Source organism: Abrus precatorius, unplaced genomic scaffold, assembly GCF_003935025.1.
Source record: "Abrus precatorius isolate BTA unplaced genomic scaffold, Abrus_2018 Scaffold6, whole genome shotgun sequence".
In the NCBI taxonomy this organism is placed as follows: Eukaryota; Viridiplantae; Streptophyta; class Magnoliopsida; order Fabales; family Fabaceae; genus Abrus; species Abrus precatorius.
In genome coordinates, this window is record NW_020874406.1 from 3,584,834 (window position 1) to 3,606,729 (window position 21,896).

Here is a 21,896-nt window from a genome sequence, read left to right on the forward strand (position 1 = left end):
CTTAATCTGTTATGTTAAAAATTTGATATATGTATAATGTTTGTTATGCCATGGTTGGTTTGTGACAGCTTATGTATTGGAGAATTGATTTGTGTTTGCATTATTTTTCCTCCTTTTAGATTTGTTTATAACTATTTAATTTTGTAGATACTTGTTCATATGTACTATAATCAGGTTTTGGTTTGACTATATGTTAGAAACCCATTGAAATAGTAAAAATGACAAAGAGAAATAAAAATGGTGCTAAGAGAATGACTAGAGTAGTTTCAACTCATTCTCAAGAGGCAAACAATCTTGAAGCCATTGGTGAGATACCAGTTCCATCCAATGAGAGATCATCCACTCCACCTACTATGTTACCCGAAGTTGAAAATGTTCCATCAATTGAAATTGAAGAAAAGACTAGATCTTGGCTTGTAAATCTGATTGGTATGTGATTTGTTTGCTTTTTTCAACATGAAAAATGATCTTTCATTTTTAATATTTAGTTTAGTTTAGATAGGCTTATGTTCTCTTTAAGGAATAGATGCATGTTAGTTGCTGACAATTATCTGTCTTTGTTTCACAATGTTAGATGCGAATGGGATAGTGAAGACAGAAAAAAAAATAATTGCAGATATATGGAATCTTAAGACTGGGACCAAGGTTATGATAGAATGGAGTGGTAGCCAGTTAGTTGGGAATTCAGGTGGCCTGTTACGGATGTTTCTAGGAGCAGTTGCTAAAAACTACAAGAACTTTCCAATTTGTTATAAGACTTGGCACAAGGTTCTAGACAGCTACAAAAATACCGTATATGAGAAGCCCATCAAGGTTCACACTATAATCAATATAAAAAAAAATTTACTTTTGGCTTGCTTGATTATTATATTAACTTTATCTTTTTCCTTTATTTGAAGGAAAAATTTGATGTCAATGATGGAGCTCATAAAAAGTATATACTTCAAAACCTTGGAAAGAAGTGGAAAGACAACCGGACCAAATTATTCAACACCCACTATGATTTTGACAAGAGTAGAGAACAAAACATTGCGTCATGTCCAGATGGGGTTGAATTGGACCATTGGTCAGCATTCATTGACTACAGATTGGATCCTAACACTATGGTAGTTAGAGATATATTGAAATGTTTTAAAATATATATTTTTATTACTAAAGATATTTTTTTAATACCACAGGCAATGTGTGACAAAAATGCAGAAAATCGACAAAAGCAGATAGTCCCTCATACCCTTGGTTCTAAGTTGTTATCTAGAAAAAAAAATGAGTTGGTACGTATGATTACTAATCTCATAACATTATCTAATTTTATAATTCTCGTAACATTATGTTATTAACCTTAAGCAAACATTGATTTTAGGAAACAAAGAATAAACGAAGCTTCTCTAGGATTGAAATGTATCCAATCAGCCATAAAAGAAAAGATGGATCTTATATTAAACATATTCATAGGATTGTAGAAATTTAAAATATTGTTGTTTTCACTTTATAGTGTCTCATGTAACATAATGGTGTATATGTTTAATTATCATGGTTTTAATTTTACTATGTAAGTTGTGCATGATTATTAAAAGTATTTTTTAGATATAGGACCAATTAGCCATGCTTGAAAGTGAAGGGACTTCTTCCCAACATACTTCGCATGATGATACTTTTACTAAGGTATTTGGAAAGGAACACCCGAGTCATGTTTGAGGTATGGGCTTTGGGGTGTGCCCATCTCAAATGTTGACTTCTGCCCCAAGATATAGTGAAGGGATGGCATCCTCATCCTGTCATACCTCTGAATCCGCTAAGATTCGACAAATAGAAGCCACGGTTTCAATTCTACAGGTTCAAGTCAATTACTTCATCACGCACTATATGGGTGGTGTAGTACCACCGAATTTTCCTACTATCTGAGAGAATGGGGTTATTGTTTTTATTTTTTCTCATTTACTTCAAGGTTATTTATGATATAGCTCTTGTGTGGATTGTGAAGTTTTCTTACATCTTTATATTGGTATAGAATATTTGTTTTGTTGGTATAATATAAAATCTAATTTTGTAAATTTTTCCTACAATTTCAGATTGGAGACTATGAATCGTCAGTGCCAGCAAGATCCTCTTCTTCAGCTAGTCATAACCCACAACACCTTTCACCATCTAACACTTAGTTTGTTTGAGAGATTTTTTTATTTGTAATTTCGGATTACGCACCTGAATTTCTAGTTTGTAAGATTTTTGTGGATTTTATTTTTATTTAGAATGACTATGAAATTTTATCTAAATATTATGTTTTATTTTTTTATATGAATGTTTAATATTTAATATTAGCATTTTAATATTTCAATCACTAATTCAATTGAAAATATAGATGTAAAAAAGGCATAATTTACACTTTACAATGGTTTAAAACTGTTATATAATTTCTTTTCTTATTATAGCAATTATAAATGTTGCTATTAGTATGAGTTTTTTTTCTTCAAAGTGGACGTTGGCAACAATTATAAGCTGTTGTTAATTTTATTAAAAGGTTTAATTTTCTTTATTTGGCATAAAATCGCTGCAATAATATTTTTTTATTATCCTGATTTTTTACAATGATTTTACAAAAGGTGATTGTACAACTGTTGTAATAATATTTTAATTATAGTTATTTTTTTGCGGTGGTTGTCATTTTTTGCTGGCAGTTTTGTCATTTTATTCTTATTGCATTTTGTGGTAGTTTTTGAACCTCTGCTATCTCAAAACTATATATAGGGACGGTTGTTCCAGCAGTTTTCAAAACCACTGTTAACCACCCTCTTGACACTTGGAATGGTAGTGGTTTAGTAACCGCGGCGAGCATCAAATTGCAGCGATTTAAACTGTCGCGAAAGGCAAAAAGAACCTCCACTAAAACCCTTCTTTCCTGTAGTGTATTTTTCACAATTGTGAGCTTGCCTTTGCGAGACGGATGGTGATAAAATACTGTGATATGAAAATTATTGTTATTAATCTGCCATTGGGAATTATTTAAATAATGCACCTACCTTATCGGTTTGTCTGTATTGATATAGTTCTTATTGATTAGCAATTATATTTTAAAGTTTTCAATATCCGTTCGATATTAGCTTTAAGAATATAATTATTTTCTATAACGTGGGAGTTAACTCTTGTATTATAATTTAGGACCCTTTGGCATGATTATAATTGCATGAGGTTATAACACCTTAATTTAATTTCTAAATAATAAATTTCACAAAAATGAGAATATTGAAAAAATTTATTTAACTAAAATTCCCATCACATGGCTTCATAAAACAGTTTAAAATAATAAATGATTACAAGTTTATATCAAAGACTGCTACAGGAGTAATCCAATTACATCATAAATTTCAAAATAAATTCTAAGTCCTGTAGCGGTTCATCCTTCCTTCACTGAGTCCAGTGCTGATCGTCTTGGTTACCTGAAAAATAAATGTAAGAATGAGTACTCTGCACTGTCCCACAGACACATGCATAACATAGAGACTCACCTTGCATAACTATAGATATTCTAATATATTCTACTCAAATCTAGGTAATCATAAACAACATTTCATTCCAGTTCATAATCGATGCACTTATGGCACCAAACAGTTTACACACGTGCACTCACTGCACCTAGCCACGCTTTCTGTGGCACTGTGATCAGAGATTTACACCATGAATGGTTGCCAGTTACCCCTACCTCATGGATACCACGTGGGCAGTCATGGGTCGCTCAGTAAAGGTAGTAGTCAGAGATCTAGTCAGGAAAAGAGTGTGTGGCCTGTGGTGTACTCGCTCCCACTGTCGGTATCACCACCACTCCCTCTTCCCTAAGGTATTTCTACCGTCCTCATCTTCTACACCCCCAGTGTATAGCTGAACCATTCACAGCACGTTATACCGGTGTTAATCATGCCCCATTCACACACATTGCAATATTCATTCTCAGTATATGGCATAAAGCCCACAATCATGCATAATACACGGCACTAGGCCCTCATTCATTTTACAATACACAGCATAAAGCCTATATTCATTCATATTACACAGCCCTTGGGCCCACAATTGTTCATAATATTCATTCAAATATACGGCACAAGTGTCCACATGCATTTACAACATAATTCATTTCAACCATACACACAATATTCACCATTCACAACACACGGCACAATTATTCATTCACATTCCATTCAGCCACATTATGATGCATAGAGAATAAATGAATTTCTAAACAAAATGAGATAGGGTAGAGTCCCCTCTTACCTCAAATGAAGACCCACACACAAAATCGACAATGAGAAGGCTCTCTACACAGACTTCATCCTAAATACACGAAAGAATTCCATGAGAACCCAGGGAAATTGTGAAAACAAGGAAAAAGGAGGAAAAATGAAACCCTAACCATTAAAACTCACCTCCAAGCGTTCCCCCGACAGATTCAACCTTTAATCTTGCTCTCGAACGGCTTTGAAGGTTACAACGAGACTGCACCCAGAAATACAGCTCAAATTGTGGCTTTGTTGCTACAATGAGAGACCTTTCGCTACAGCGACAAGGTGACAGTTCCATCCTTCTCTCCTAGTGCTCTCTTGCTATAGTGAGAATCCTCTCGCTATAGTGAGAAATGTACAACTTCATGCCTCACGCCTAGGGGCCTCTCACTACCGCGAGGATGCCCTGCAGCAGCATCCATACTTAACTTGTTTTCAGTCTAATCAATCCAATCCAATTATATATACTTATATATACACATCCATACACATCATACCCACAACATCATCATTACGCATTCAAATGCAAATTACATCTTTCACATTTACACGTACATATAAACACATATACATATATCAATAATAATTAATATTACAAAAATTTAGGGTGTTACAGAGGTAAACTTGTTGTTTGATGAATCCATATTTTTACTGATATTTTAGCATAATTCTAGCTCATTTAATAAGGAAAATATATGAAGAAAGCAGAAAAACTCAGAAAAAGAGAATGATTGAAAGTTTTATTTCAATTTGTAGTTATTTTCGCATTTGTAGAATTTATGCTTAGTTCTTAAGGAATTTATCTTGTTTTGAAGGAATAAGCTGAGCAAAAGTCATGGAAATGGAGAATCAATGGGAAGGAAGAGGAAGAATGGCAATGTTGGACTCCAAAATACAAGAATTATGGGTTGCAGCCTGGGCGTGGTGATCACTATTGTTAGTGAAAGTGATCATTCCAGAGCCTAAAGGAGAAGAAGAGCCTGTGCGTAATCACTTTTATTTACAAGAGTGAGCGTTGCCAGTGTGCGTTATCACTTTCGTCAACGAAAGTGAGCGTTCCAGAGAAGACTCCATTCCTGAGAAGCTGCGCATTGTCACTTTCGCCAACGAAAGTGAGCGTTCCAGAGGCACTTGTATCAGGACAGCTTGCGCGTGGTTACTATTACTCACAAAAGTGATCACGCGCAGCCCTTGACCTCCTGCGTTGCCACTATTATGAATAAAAGTGAATGTTCCAGAGAAGCCTTCAACTCTGCAAGTTGCGTGTGGTTACTCTTGCTCTTGAAAGTGAACACGCGCACTACATAAAGCTTCTGCGTGGTTACTCTTGTGAAGAAAAGTGACAACGCGCAGAACTGGGGTTTCTATATATACATGATTGAAGCGCGAAAACGGGGATTCTGTTCATTTTTTAGTTTTTTTAGTTAGTTTCTGGTTAGAGGAAGTGAGAGAGAGGAGTGGGGATTCAGATCTTGGAGCTTCACGAAGAGGAATTGGAGTGGAGCAAGCTTCCATGGCGTTTCTGAGTTTCTTCTTCTCTTCTTCTCTTTCTTTTTCTTCTTCTGCTGCCATGGCTGTGTAATTCGTTCATAGTTAGGGATTGTAGATCTGAAATGAACATGTTGAATTGATTTGGATCTGGATTTCAAGCTTTGGAATAGATTGAGTGATTGATTCTGAACTTCACGTGTGAATTGAATGGAAATTTGATTAACTAAATTCAGAGGAACCTTTGTCAATGGAAATTGAATTTGCTCTTCAGATCTGAACCAATCACCGAGATTTTAGTTTTCTTAGGGATAAGGAACTTTGATCTTGCAATCTTTTGGTTTCTTACACTTAAAGCAACATTGAATTGAATTAGATCTAAGGAATTAGAATGGTTTAATTGAATGTTAGGTTCACCGAGTTAAGGAATTAACCTCTGAATAGTATAAAGTGAAATTGATTGTCATTCTTTCCAATTGCTTGTTAATTCAGAACTTTATTGATTAAACATTGGAGTTTTGGTGAAGCAATTCCCTAGCTATGGTTTCTCCCTCTGTTATCACATAACTGTGTGTTCATTGTCTTATTTTCTGAAAGTTCATTTTACTTTTAATTGTTCTAGTTTGCTGCTGTTATATGTTACAAATCTCATTCCAAAATTTGTATGGCTCAAATGGTTATAATTCTGTGAAGTGGTACTTGAAACCTAAATTCCCTGTGGAAACGATATCTGGATCTTAAATTTACTCATCACTTGCTGCAATCCTAGTGCACTTGCTAGTATAGATTGCCAACAACAAGTTTTTGGCGCCGTTGCCGGGGAATTTGAGTTTCAATATCATTAGTAACATAAGAATAGCTCGATTGAGTATTTTGTTCTCTGAATTTCTGTAGTAGTAGTCTGTAGTTAGACATTTTGTCCATTCTGCATAATTCTGCAACTTTTGAATTTGTGTTTCAATTACTTTTACTGATATTTGCTGCATAATTTTCGTGGTGCAGTTTTGAATACTAACTTGTAGTTTACTTTTGCTTCATTTTGAATTGTATATGCGTGGCAAAAACAAAAACAAATCAACTCTAGTCTTTGATCTTGACATAGACATAACCTTAAGAAGATTGAGAAAAGAGTCTAGAGAAGAAAAAGCCATAGGGAGTGATAGTGAGTTAGAAGCTGTCCATTCTCCAGAATCTCAGAGTAATCCTAGAGTGAAAAGAACACCTACATCTTTGAGACAACTAAATTCAGAAATAGAGATGGCAGAACAAAATAGAATTAGAACATTAGGGGACTATGCAATTCCTAACATGCAAGGTTTTAACTCTTCTATAATCAGGCCAACTATTCAAGCCAACCCTTTTGAGATTAAACTTGCCTTGTTACACTTAGTCCAACAAGATCAGTTTTCTGGTGGAAATTCTGATGATCCTAACTTACATATTTCAAATTTTCTACAGCTATGTGACACCATAAGAATAAATGGGGTTAGTGAAGAAGCCATCAGACTGAGACTATTTCCTTTTTCCTTGAGAGATAGAGCAAAATGCTGGTTACAAGCTCAACCACAAGGAAGCATTACAACTTGGACAGAACTTGTGAACAGGTTTCTAACCAAGTACTTCCCTCCATCCAAAGCTGCTAAACTGAGAGGAGAAATTACATCCTTTGTTCAGCAAGATGGAGAATCATTGTATGAAGCTTGGGAAAGATACAAAGAACTGCTTAGAAGGTGTCCACATCATTGTATTCCAGATTGGATGCAATTGGAAACTTTTTATAATGGGATGAATGCAGTAACAAGAACAATGGTTGATGCTGCTGCTGGAGGTTCATTAAATACAAAGTCTATGGAAGAAGCTCAGAGGATTATTGACATGATGGCATCTTCAATGTATCAGAATTCAAACTCAAGGAATCAAGGAAGAAACTCTGGTCATGAAGCTAAAGTTCTGGAAACTTTTCTTGCACAAAATCAGCTACAAAATCAATTGTTTTCAAAACAATTAGTTGCCTTAACACAACAAATCATCAATCTTCAAACAGGGAGTATGCCTACCAGTCAGCTAAGTTGTGATTTTTGTGGAGGAAACCATGCAAATGGTGCATGTGAGGCATCCACAAGTGAACCACAAGAGCAAGTGAATTATATGAATAATTTTCAGAGACAACAGCCATCATATCCCCCTGGATTTCAATTTTTGAATAATAGAACTCAGCAGTATTCTAATTGGAATAATCAATATTCTGCTGCAAAGAATTCTAACTCAAATTTGCCTTTTTCTAATGCAGGTCCAACAACACAACAGCCTTATTTTCAGAGGAATTCATCGACTCAACCTCAAGGAAATCAGAAATTTTCTAGACCTATGAATGAGAGGTTGACTGAGATGGAAGAAACTATGCTGCAATTCATGAAGGTGACTCAAACAAGCTTCAAAAACCAAGAAGCTTCCATGAAGAAACTAGAGACACAGATTGGACAATTAGCTGAACAATTATCCAGCAGGGATGAAGGAAGATTTCCAAGCAATACAGTAATCAATCCTAAAGAGCAATGTCAAGCCATAACTACAAGGAGTGGAGCTGTAGTTGCAAGCCCTAAACCAGCAGAAAAGAAAGTGAATGATGCAGCAGAAAGAAACATTGAACAAGATCTGCAACAAGGAAATTTTAAGCTATTGAAGAAAGACCATTCAGAAGAAAAAGAAAAAGTTCCCATGAATTCTGAAAGGAAAACCAAAAAGCAACTCTTTGAGGAAGCTTGTAAGCCAATAGACCCAGAAAAATACAAGAGGCTGCCTTATCCTCAAAGAGTCCAAAATCCTAAACAAGAGGAACAATTTGAAAGGTTTATGAATGTCTTTAAGAAATTACAAATTAACATTCCTTTTGCAGAAGCTTTGGAGCAAATGCCTTCATATGCAAAGTTCATGAAAGAACTACTTTCCAGAAAAAGGAAGCTAGAGCATGACAAAACAGTACCTTTGACAGAGGAGTGCAGTGCCATTCTCAAGAGAAAGCTTCCTCAAAAGTTGAAAGATCCTGGATCATTTAGCATTCCTTGTGAAATAGGAAACTGCACTGTGGGAAGAGCATTGTGTGACTTGAGAGCAAGCATAAATCTGATGCCATTAGCTGTTCTACAGAAACTTGGCATAGAGGAAGTGAAGCCTACCAACATTACACTGCAGCTAGCTGATAGATCATACACTTATCCATATGGAGTTGTTGAAGATTTATTAGTTAAAGTTGATAAGTTCATTTTTCCTGCAGATTTTGTAATTCTGGACATGGAGGTGGATTCTAACATTCCTTTGATCCTAGGGAGGCCATTTCTTGCAACCGGAAGAGCTTTAATAGATGTGCAAAAAGGTGAACTTATGCTTCGAGTTCAAGATGAGAAGGTAATATTTAATGTGTTTGAAGCTTTAAAATATCCAATTGAAGATAATACATGTATGAAGGTAGATATACTGGATGCTTTTATTACACAACACCATATGAAAGAATTTGATGAAATTGCTGTGTTAGAAGAGATAATATCTGCAGGGAATAACAAATCTGAAACTCTAAATGAAGAAGATATCATGGAAATGCAGCAACAATTGGAAGCTCTGCCGATCCAAAAACCTGCAGAAAATTTAGTGAAAGAAGAGCTGAAAAAGGATGGTAAAGAAGAGGAAAGGCAAAGGCTAGAACTGAAACAACTCCCTTCACACCTACGGTATGCATTTCTGGATGAGAATCATGTAAATCCAGTCATCATCAACAATGAACTTAAGGAAGAACAAGAGGAAAAATTGCTCAGAATTTTGAGAGAACACAAATCTGCAATTGGCTGGTGTATTACAGACCTGAAAGGTATAAATCCCTCATTTTGTAAGCACAGAATTTTATTTGAAGAGAATTTTAAACCTGTTGTGCAGCCACAAAGGAGGTTAAACCCAGCCATGAAAGAGGTAGTTAAAAAAGAGGTCATAAAGCTGTTAGATGCAGGAATAATATACCCTATTTCTGACAGCAATTGGGTAAGTCCAGTCCAAGTTATTCCAAAGAAAGGTGGTATGACAGTTGTACCTAATGAAAAGAATGAACTTGTCCCTACTAGGACTGTGACTGGATGGAGAATGTGCATAGACTATAGAAAATTAAATGATGCAACTAGAAAAGACCATTTCCCACTACCATTTGCAGATCAAATGTTAGAAAGACTTGCTGGACATTCATTTTATTGTTTTCTTGATGGGTATTCAGGATACAATCAAATAGCTATAGATCCTTTAGATTAAGAGAAAACTGCATTTACATGTCCATTTGGAGTCTTTGCATATAGGAGAATGCCATTTGGTTTGTGTAATGCCCCTGCCACTTTCCAAAGATGCATGCTTTCTATTTTTTCTGATTTGGTAGAAAACATCATAGAAGTGTTCATGGATGATTTCTCTGTTTTTGGTGATTCTTTTGATGATTGTTTAGCTAATCTATCCACTGTTTTGCAGAGATGTCAAGATACTAACCTTGTGTTAAATTGGGAGAAGTGTCATTTCATGGTACAAGAAGGCATTGTCCTTGGTCACAAAATTTCAGAGAAGGGAATGGAGGTGGACCAAGCTAAAATAGAAGTCATTAGTAAATTGCCTCCACTTGTCAATGTTAAGGGAGTTAGAAGTTTTTTAGGACATGCTGGTTTTTATAGAAGATTCATAAAAGATTTTTCCAAGATTGCTAAACCCTTGAGTAATTTACTTGTAAAAGATGCAGATTTCATATTTGATGATAATTGTTTGCATGCATTTTCTGTTTTAAAAGAGAAACTGATTTCTGCACCTATTCTTGCAAAACCAGATTGGAAATTACCTTTTGAACTCATGTGTGATGCAAGTGATAGTGCAGTGGGTGCTGTGTTAGGATAGAGAAAAGATAGGAAATTACATGCTATATATTATTCAAGCAAAGTGTTAAATCCTGCACAAGTGAATTACACAACAACAAAAAAAGAACTTTTAGCTGTTGTATATGCTTTTGATAAGTTTAGATCATATTTAATGGGTTCAAAAGTGATTGTATACACTGATCATGCTGCTCTTAAATATCTCTTGACAAAACAGGATGCAAAGCCTAGATTATTAAGATGGATTCTACTCCTCCAAGAATTTGAGCTAGAAATCAAAGACAAGAAAGGGAAAGAAAACAATGTAGCAGACCACTTATCCAGACTTCCTTTGTAGAGTTTAACCACTGAATCATTGGAAATAAATGAAGAATTTCCAGATGAAAAGCTATTTGCAGTGGAAAACATGCCTTGGTTTGCTGACATTGCAAATTTTAAAGCCACTCAATTCATTCCAAAGAGGTTTACTTGGCAGCAAAAGAAGAAGTTCTTACATGACAGCAAATTCTATGTTTGGGAAGACCCATATCTGTTCAAAATTGGAATAGATGGGTTAATTAGAAGATGCATTCCACAAAGTGAGCAAGCTGAGATACTATGGCATTGTCACAATTCAGAATATGGAGGCCACCATGCAAGTTCAAGGACTGCTGCAAAAGTCTTATAAGCAGGTTTCTTTTAGCCTACACTCTTCAAAGATGCCAAGAAGTATGTGGAAAACTGTGATAAATGTCAAAGAACTGGAAATATTTCAAGAAGACATGAGCTGCCATTAACCAACATCCTAGAAGTGGAACCATTTGATGTATGGGGGATTGATTTCATGGGACCATTTCCCCCATCATTCTCACACGAATACATTCTAGTTGCAGTGGATTATGTGTCTAAATGGGTAGAAGCAATTCCAACCAGATCAAATGATGCAAAGGTAGTGATTTCTTTTATAAGAAAGAACATTTTTTCAAGATTTGGTGTGCCTAGAGTGCTGATAAGTGATGGAGGTACTCACTTCTGCAACAAGTATCTTGAAGCTGTATTAATGAAATATGGTGTGAAGCATAAGGTTGCTACTCCATACCATCCACAAACAAGTGGACAAGTGGAGGTTTCAAATAGAGAGATCAAGCAAATTCTAGAAAGTAGTGAACAGTTCAAGGAAGGATTGGTCAAAGAAACTGGATGACTCACTGTGGGTATATAGAACTGCTTTTAAAACTCCAATTGGTATGTCTCCATATCAGCTAGTATTTGGAAAGGCCTGTCACTTACCTCTAGAGCTGGAGCACAGAGCATATTGGACTACCAAGTGGCTTAACTTTGATTTGTCAAGTGCTGGAAAGAAGAGAGTTTTACAGTTGCATGAATTGGAGGAATTCAGACAACAAGCTTATGAGAATGCAAAGTTGTACAAAGAAAGAACCAAGAGGATCCATGACAAATTTATTCTACAAAAAGATTTCAGACCTGGCCAGCAAGTACTATTATTCAATTCAAGATTAAAATTGTTTCCAGGGAAACTGAAATCTAGATGGTCTGGACCGTTTATAATCAAGGAAACTTCTCCCTTTGGAGCAATTCTTATAGAAGATCTGAAAACAGGGAGAGAATTCAAGGTCAATGGCCAAAGATTGAAGATCTATCATGGAGAGGAGTTTACAAGGAACATATCATGCATGAAACTGGTTTCTCTTGAGTGAAAAACATTTAATGTCAAGCTAATGACATTAAAGAAGCGCTTTGTGAAAGCCAACTCACATTTCTAACCCAATTTAAGTTTTCTGCATTATTTTTGAATTAACAGTGTTCATAGAAGTCAAAGTCTGCACTTTTCATCTTGGTTACCTTGCTGAATTTGATGTTTGGAATAAATCTGGTGGCTGAAACAAGAATGCAGATTGGAATTAATTAGAATGCTTAAAGTTCTTGTACAGTCTAAATAATAGTTATCAAATTCTGCAAATTCTCTGAAAAATACAAAGTTCTGCATCATACTCATCATATTCTATAATTTTGGTGCAAAAGGTAAATTTTGAAGTATGCTAAATCTGTCATTTGTAGCGAATCTGATAAATGCAATTGGACTTCATGCTATAATGTGTTATGGAAAAGTCAGAATTGCATTATGAATATGTTAAGCAGAAATTCTGCAGAATTCAACTGTGATGTTTGTTGCATCTGTAATTTGGAGCAAAAATGATGAATGAATTGAGAGTTCATGATAGGAGTGTGTAATGTAAAAGTCAAAACTGCATAAGTAGGGAGTGAATACTTGTTCTGCAGAAATTCTGCAGAATTCAGTCTTGAATGAATGTTGTATATGTAATTAAGGGTGAACATGATGAGGGAAGTAGGTATTTTATATGGTAAGTGTGTATTGGAATGATTATGATTTGTTAAGTGAGCCAATTAAAGTTTGGAGAACTTGGATTGATGAAAGGATTCACTCTTTTGTAGGAAAGCAATCACGCAGAGATGGAATTCTGAGATTTCCCCTCTGGAACAATCACTCTCGCTGATGAGAGTGATAACGCAGAAACTGACTGGGAAACACAACTCTCTGGAACAATCACTCTCGCTGATGAGAGTGATAACGCAGAGGCAGATGGGAAAAACACACTCTCTGGATCACTTCCTTTCCTTGTCAAGAGTGACCACGCTCAAGCAAAAAGCTTGCGCGTTATCACTTTGCCCAGCAATAGTGATAACGCGCATTGCATTCAAAATTTTCAAGTTCTCTGGAACACTCACTCTGTTCGACAAGAGTGACAACGCAGAGTTTTATTAACAAGGGAACGTTCACTTCTCACTTAAAAAGTGGGCATGTCCACACGCGTGACCACAGACTCCATATAAAGGAACCACGCTCACATCCATTTAAACCTAAATCCCCATTTCCCTCTGAAATTCCTCTGACTTTCAATCTTTCGTGAAGCAACCAGCAAGCAATTGCTCCTTCTTTTTCACTGTCATTCACATTTCTGAAGCTCAAGGTACGTTCTCTGCATTCTCTGAAATTGTATTTAGGGTTTTTCTTTGCTGCAACTCTGGAAAAATGTCAAAAATGGCAAGTGGGGAAATATCTTGAGCGTATTCGAATTAAGGAACTTTAAATACTGTGAATAGGTTTTCAAAGTCATTCAATCTCCTCTGTTAACATATTTACATCTGCATTATGCGAAAAATCTGAACATGACTTTGAAAGAAATAGAAATACTCCAGTTGCCTTCAACGAAAATACTCTTTGCATGCAATATTTGAATGTTGATGTCTGAACTGAGTTGTATGGAACGAATTACTGTTGTATATTGCACTGCCTGATTGTACAGATAGCATACTGATAGTCCTGTATTGAACTGATCTTTAGTCTTTGATGATAATGAATGAGTGCACTGTCCTAATTGTATGTGATTCAAAGAAACAATAGGCAATATTCTGGATGAATTTTACTGTCAGAAGAAAATTTCTTTTAGGAACCATTAGTAGTTGAAATTTGGTTGAAAATTGTGATTATTTTTTTGCATTCTTGGTGAAATTGTGAACTCTGAGGGAACAAATTATGAAGGCCAGTTTAAAATCCTTTAAATATGGTTTGATTAATTTTGTACCTAAGTTCTGGTATATCTGAAAAGTTAAGAGAGCATGTAAAAAATATGTTGATGACCTATAATAGCATCTCTGTGTTAACCTGATGTGCTTTGAGAGTGTGCACTCTAAACTACAAATTTAAAGGTTTAACCAATTTTGACTGTGATTGCTTAGTAATTTGCAATAGTGCTTGTATGTTGATATGATTACATTCTCATGACAGCAACTGATTGTAAATAGATACATACTGCAAGTTGGAATTCTGCACATGGATTGATTGAAATTATCTAGTAAAGAGATGTATACTGTCACAATTCTGTGTCATGAATTTTAAACTGTCAAATTACTTGCTTGTTTTTGCAGCCACTTCAAAATGGTCAGAACTTCTTTGAATACACCAGTTGGACCTTCTAAGAAGACCAAAGCTGGATCTGCCAGCAACACTCCAAGAAGGAGATCTATCAGGAATATGCAAGCTGGAACAGCCAGGAATTCTTCAACCACTAAAAGAGCAAGAACTGATGGCGTCTCACCTTCCTCACCCATTGAAATCGCTGACCCTCCTCAGCCAAGTGTACCCACACCTGCAACCTATTCACCACCTCAGCCGACCAGAAGAAATGCTCCTTCTACCTCTACCCCTACTGATCATGATCCAAGATTCAGGAGTATTGCTCACGAAAACTATTTCAAGGCAAATATTCTGAGGAGGAAGATTGTCCCAGATAGAGCCTTTGAAATTGCTGAAGGCAACTACCCTGAGTACTCAGAAGAAATTCAGAAAAGGGGATGGGACAACTTCTGCTCCTTGGCTGATAACGGTTGGAGAGAAATTACACAGGAGTTTTATGCAAATGCAATGTGGTTTAAGGGAGACCAAATTCCCAAATTTCACACAATGGTCAAGGGTATGAGGGTGGATTTCACTGCTGCCAACATCAATCGAGTGTTGGAAATTTCCACTGAAAGGCAACCTGGGCAGATGGACTTCACTGACTTTAAGAATAGTCCAGACAAGGATTATATTGAAATCTTGCACAGAATTGGAAGGCCAGGCACAACTTGGCAGCTGAACCTCGCCCAGAAACCCAAGTGTATCACCACCAAGAACCTGCTACCATTTGCTAAAGTCTGGAGTACCTTTCTATTGAATTCTTTCATGCCAGTCAAGCATAGTTCAACCCTGGCAGTAGAGAGGGCTGAATTATTGTTTGCTATTGTTAATGATATGTACATTGATGCAGGGGAAGTAATTAATGAATGTATCTTAAATATTCTGAAAACGAAAAGAGATTCACTAGCCTTTCCCTCATTAATCACTTTACTATGTGAGGATGCAGGGGTTGAAGTTGGAGACTACCAAGAGAAAATCAGATCTGCTCCCCCTATCTCTGTCTCAATGGTAAAGGAAATCTATGCCACCACCTCCTGCACTTCAGCTGCACCTATCCCCACCCAGTTCAGAAAGGATAAACCAATGAAGATGAAGGACATCCTACATCTTTTGGTTGAAAGGCAAAATCAATTGGCTGAACGACAAACTGAGCTCCACAACAGTTTGAAGGCAGGAACTATGCTAGTGGAATGTGTGTTGATGAATCTTGGTCAGAAGATGGGAATGACCAAAGATGAGCTTTATCACACACCAGACTTGGCCGAGAATGCTCAATGTCTACGCTCATCAGTCTTTAAAGACTTGCCAATCTACAAGACTCATTTTCCACAGCCAACTGAAGAAGTGGTGGAGGAAGAAGAAGATGAGGAGGATGAGGAAGAAGATGAAGATGAAATTTCTGATGAGGAGGATGCTCAAGATGACTAGTTTAGGATTTTTGTTTTCTTTTCTGTTAATTCGAATTTTCTCTTGATGGTCTTGTAATTAAGTTTCAAACTTTTTGGTTTCATTTTAGAATTTGGGTTTGTAATTTGCACACTTGGTATATTTTGGTTTCATGCTAATTCTGAACAATTATATTTTGAACATACATTAATTCTGCAGAATTCAATCCCTTTTCACTTGATAATTGACGGAATTTTTGGTGTTTTATGCAGAAAATGTCACAACCACACAACACTCACACACCATGGAAACTGACACTTGCACCAGCTGCCATGGAAGGGGGGTTTCATTCTCTACCTCTTATTCATGAGTTAGCTTCACAATTACACTGAATTATTCCTGAAAAACACCAAAATACTAGAATAGATAATAAATTGTTGGCTGTTAATCAAATAAAAATGATTGACAATTTTGTGAATTCTGTGTGAATTTCTTTTTAAGTTGTTTTTCCCATTCTCAAAATGAGATCACACTTGTATTTTCAAAAATGAGGCAGTTGCCACTAGGTGCATAAATTTCTGAAAAATGCATTGTGTTTTCATTAATCCACATGATCACTTATAAATACCTAGTGAGATTTGAGCTGTCTAATTCTTTTCTTGTGTGATTAATCATATTTGGCTGTATTCTCTAGAACTTGCCCTTGTTCTTAATTGAATATGCATGCTACAGTTTTCACCCACATGATAGAGGCCATGTTTGATTATACCTAGTCAGCCTAAAGGCCTTCCTTTATGATTGAATGTCTTAGTTCACCCTTTTGAGCTTAATATCCTTTTTCTTGAAATTACCTCATTATAAGCCTTACTGAAAAACCAATTTTTACCATTCCAAAGATCAAAGGCATAATGAGTTTAATCAAGAATGAGTTTTAAAACTAAGTTTGGGGTGGTATCCAGATTTTAATTGCTTGAGGACAAGCAATGTTCTAAGTTTGGAGTGGGAAATAGCATGCTATCTAAGTTTGAGTTCAACAAGCCAGAAAGAAAGAACAAAAGTGCTGCAGAAAAAAAAAAGATAGTGACTGAAAGCAAGAAAAGAAGAAAAGTATCAGTGAAAATTCTGCTGCAAGAAAAAAATTTGTTTGCTACATAAGTGAGAGAAGTAAGGAGGAATAATGTAGATCCAGGCTAGTTTTAAAACAAATCACTCAAAATGCCTCTGATCTTTTGAAATTGCATGTATTGTTTTCCATTTTCTTTGATACCTACCTGAACCTTATCCTTGTTATAACCTAAAAAAGTCCTCTAGATGTGTGATTAATTGTACTAAGCAGAGGAGATGGAGAAATTGGGCAAGCATATGGTAGAGTGTAGCGAAATTGATGATTTAGAGTGAAAACAGCACCTAAACACTGTTGAGTGATGAGAGAAACACTTCCAAGTGAGCTGTGATCATGTTGATTAATTGTACTCACATGAATTTTGATGAAAAATATGAACTTAGGTAGCAATTCTTACTCAATGATGACTATGCAGTAGGAATATCATGATGAGTATTTGGAGGAACAACTTGATTGAAAATTTTGCAGAAAACACAGAATTGGAAATTGGAAAATCTGAGAAAAGCAATTTATGAACTGAATTTGAAAATGGAGGAACTTACCCTTAGTTTAGTTTGATTTGCTTGAGGACAAGCAAAAATTCAAGTTTGGGGTGGTGATGAATTAATATTTTTACTGATATTTTAGCATAATTCTAGCTCATTTAATAAGGAAAATATATGAAGAAAGCAGAAAAACTCAGAAAAAGAGAATGATTGAAAGTTTTATTTCAATTTGTAGTTATTTTCGCATTTGTAGAATTTATGCTTAGTTCTTAAGGAATTTGTCTTGTTTTGAAGGAATAAGCTGAGCAAAAGTCATGGAAATGGAGAATCAATGGGAAGGAAGAGGAAGAATGGCAATGTTGGACTCCAAAATACAAGAATTATGGGTTGCAGCCTGGGCGTGATCACTATTGTTAGTGAAAGTGATCATTCTAGAGCCTAAAGGAGAAGAAGAGCCTGTGCGTAATCACTTTTATTTACAAGAGTGAGCGTTATCCCTTTCGTCAACGAAAGTGAGCGTTCCAGAGAAGACTCCATTCCTGAGGAGCTGCGCGTTGTCACTTTCGCCAACGAAAGTGAGCGTTCCAGAGGCACTTGTATCAGGACAGCTTGCGCGTGGTTACTATTACTCACGAAAGTGATCACGCGCAGCCCTTGACCTCCTGCGTTGCCACTATTATGAATAAAAGTGAATGTTCCAGAGAAGCCTTCAGCTCTGCAAGTTGCGCGTGGTTACTCTTGCTCTTGAAAGTGAACACGCGCACTACATAAAGCTTCTGCGTGGTTACTCTTGTGAAGAAAAGTGACAACGCGCAGAACTGGGGTTTCTATATATACATGATTGAAGCGCGAAAACGGGGATTCTGTTCATTTTTTAGTTTTTTTAGTTAGTTTCTGGTTAGAGGAAGTGAGAGAGAGGAGTGGGGATTCAGATCTTGGAGCTTCACGAAGAGGAATTGGAGTGGAGCAAGCTTCCATGGCGTTTCTGAGTTTCTTCTTCTCTTCTTCTCTTTCTTTTTCTTCTTCTGCTGCCATGGCTGTGTAATTCGTTCATAGTTAGGGATTGTAGATCTGAAATGAACATGTTGAATTGATTTGGATCTGGATTTCAAGCTTTGGAATAGATTGAGTGATTGATTCTGAACTTCACGTGTGAATTGAATGGAAATTTGATTAACTAAATTCAGAGGAACCTTTGTCAATGGAAATTGAATTTGCTCTTCAGATCTGAACCAATCACCGAGATTTTAGTTTTCTTAGGGATAAGGAACTTTGATCTTGCAATCTTTTGGTTTCTTACACTTAAAGCAACATTGAATTGAATTAGATCTAAGGAATTAGAATGGTTTAATTGAATGTTAGGTTCACCGAGTTAAGGAATTAACCTCTGAATAGTATAAAGTGAAACTGATTGTCATTCTTTCCAATTGCTTGTTAATTCAGAACTTTATTGATTAAACATTGGAGTTTTGGTGAAGCAATTCCCTAGCTATGGTTTCTCCCTCTGTTATCACATAACTGTGTGTTCATTGTCTTGTTTTCTGAAAGTTCATTTTACTTTTAATTGTTCTAGTTTGCTGCTGTTATATGTTACAAATCTCATTCCAAAATTTGTATGGCTCAAATGGTTATAATTCTGTGAAGTGGTACTTGAAACCTAAATTCCCTGTGGAGACGATATCTGGATCTTAAATTTACTCATCACTTGCTGCAATCATAGTGCACTTGCTAGTATAGATTGCCAACAACATTGTTGTCATAAGCTCTATCTTGTCTATTGGATTATAAATTTTTGCTTTGCTAAATGAACTCTTTACCAAAGCTAAATGGAAGTAATTATGAGGACTGGACTGATTTTGTTAAACTATTCCTTGTCTTTCCTAATGTTGATGTTGCCTTTGAATGAGCCAGATACTCTCACACCCAAATCTTCCGCTGCTATTTTAAGAAACATGATAAGTGAGCTCATTCTATTAAAATATATCTAGTAATTATGAAGTTCACTATAGATTCTGTTCTTGAGATATATAGTGCTAACGAGTAAGTTTAGTCATAAAATTTGTCACAAAATGATTAGCGACAGATTTTTTTGACAAAAATCCATTGTAAAATTGTGAAATTTTAATAGTGTCTCTGGTCAAGAAAGAAATTTGATAAGATGGAGAAGACTTACTATTTTTCATGATTGACAAAGACAATTAGCAATTTGTTTGTAGGATATTGTGTAGGCTGTAGGGGTTTTAGATTTTATTGTTCTACTCATATCACCGGAGTTGTTGAGTCTAATTCTATTTTGAAAATAATTTAGAATATATTGTAAGCTCTCTTGACTTTAAGAAAAATGCAATTGATTAATGCATTTATCTGAGAAATAGGGGGAGAAATTTGTTGTTATTGTTCTTTATGTTAATGATATCCTTTTGGTGATGCATCTTTTGTTTGGGGCAATGAGATTTATCATTATTGATCTCATAGTATTGTTGTGTTGTCTTAACAAGGATATATTGAAAGAATCTGAACCAGTTCAATATGCAATTTTGTAAGCCCTATGTTGCACTGTAGAATTTTTCCAATGCCCAGTGTCCTCAAACTAATAGTGAAATAGTAGACATGGAGAAAATTTATTATTCTTTTGTTGTTGGCAGCCCTATATATGCTAGCGTTTGTACATGTCTTGATATTGCTTTTGTTATCGCCATACTTGGGAGAGACTTGAGTAAACTGGTGTGGCACATTGGCAGGTTGCAAAGCATGTTTTGAGGTATCTAAAAGGTACCACAGATTATATAGTTACATACAAGAGGTCAGGTCATCTTGAGGTGACAGATTATTGTGATTCTGAGTATTGTGGTTGTCTAGATGATCATAAGTCCACATTAGGTTATGTATTTGTGTTAGCTAGAGGAGCTAGCTCTTGTAAGAGTGTACTCTTTCAACCACGTCAACTACGGAAGCATAGTATATAACTTGTTATGAGGCTACACGTTAGCAATATGGTTGAAAAACTTTATTGCTAAATTTGATTTTGTAGAGAGTATCTCTAGGCCTCTGACTATATATTATGATAACTTTGCAATGGTTAGTTTCTTTCTCTTCAATAAGGGCTCAAAGCAAACAAATCACTTTGAGACATTTTATTTTTGTGAGAGAGAAAGTTCAAGAGTTTAAAACTCGTGTCAAGCATATCCCTATTGAGCTTACGATTGTGATCATGTATCCCTATTGAGCTTATGGGTGTAGTAAAGTGTAACACCTTAATTTAAATTTCCAAATAAATTAATGTTTACAATAAGTGGGAATAATATGAAAATTTCCATTCAATTGTTGCCAACAATAGTATAATAAAGTATTTCAAAATAAGGATGGATTACAAGTTTGAATCAAATCATTGCTATAGAACCAATTTAAATACATCAGAGTTCTCAAAATAAATTTCTAAGTCCTATAATAGTTTCATCCATCCCTTCACTGAATCCAGTGATAATCGTCTTGGTCACCTAGAAAACAAATGTAAGGGTGAGTACTCTACACTATCACACATAAGCACAGAGTCTCACCTCACACAGTCCACTCATTTACTAACATAATTTGAAACATGCATAAGACAAACGTAAAATAACACTTTCCAAGATTTTACTCAAAATTCATATACAGGTGCGTTCACTGGCCTATCAAACAATCCACACACATGTGCATCCATTGCACATAGTCACGCTCATTGTGGCACTATGATCACATATTCCTGAGTTCTTCAACCTCAGGGACTTACTCAGTTCACACCATGGATAGTCACCGAATAGCTCCTGCTCCACGGATACAACGTGTGTGGTATTGAGCTCCTATGCAAAGGTGTTAATCAGAGGCCAAGTCAGGAGGAGAGTGTGTGGCCTGTGGTGCACCCACACTCACTGTTGGTGTCACCATTACCCTCTCTTCCCCAAGATATTTCTACCGCCACCATCTTCTATACTCCCACTGTATCGCTGAACCATTCACAGTTTCCAACCATCTCAAACACATTCACACACACATTTCATTTATCTCAATCGAAGGCACATACACCTATATACCACCATACAATATTCAATTACACAATTTTTATCACAATCTCCCTACAATCATTCATTTCATCACACACAACATTCATTATTCATCATACACCTTTCTCAAATAGTAATCACATTATATTACACACCACATTTCCATCAAGATTCAATCACAACCAAACCATTCTCATCAAAATACACTTCTTCCTACGTTTCATTCTAACTACAT

At 35.9% G+C, this 21,896-nt stretch overlaps 1 non-coding gene and 1 pseudogene across 1 annotated transcript; one reads left to right on the top strand and one right to left on the bottom strand.

The window, feature by feature from the left end:
• The first annotated feature begins 218 nt into the window (after positions 1-218).
• Positions 219-12,138, top strand: LOC113870030 (annotated as a pseudogene).
• LOC113870581 lies at positions 7,398-7,504 on the bottom strand. Its single transcript, XR_003505602.1, has one exon. It is a non-coding gene; the product is annotated as a small nucleolar RNA R71 (small nucleolar RNA).
• Positions 12,139-21,896: the final 9,758 nt, after the last annotated feature.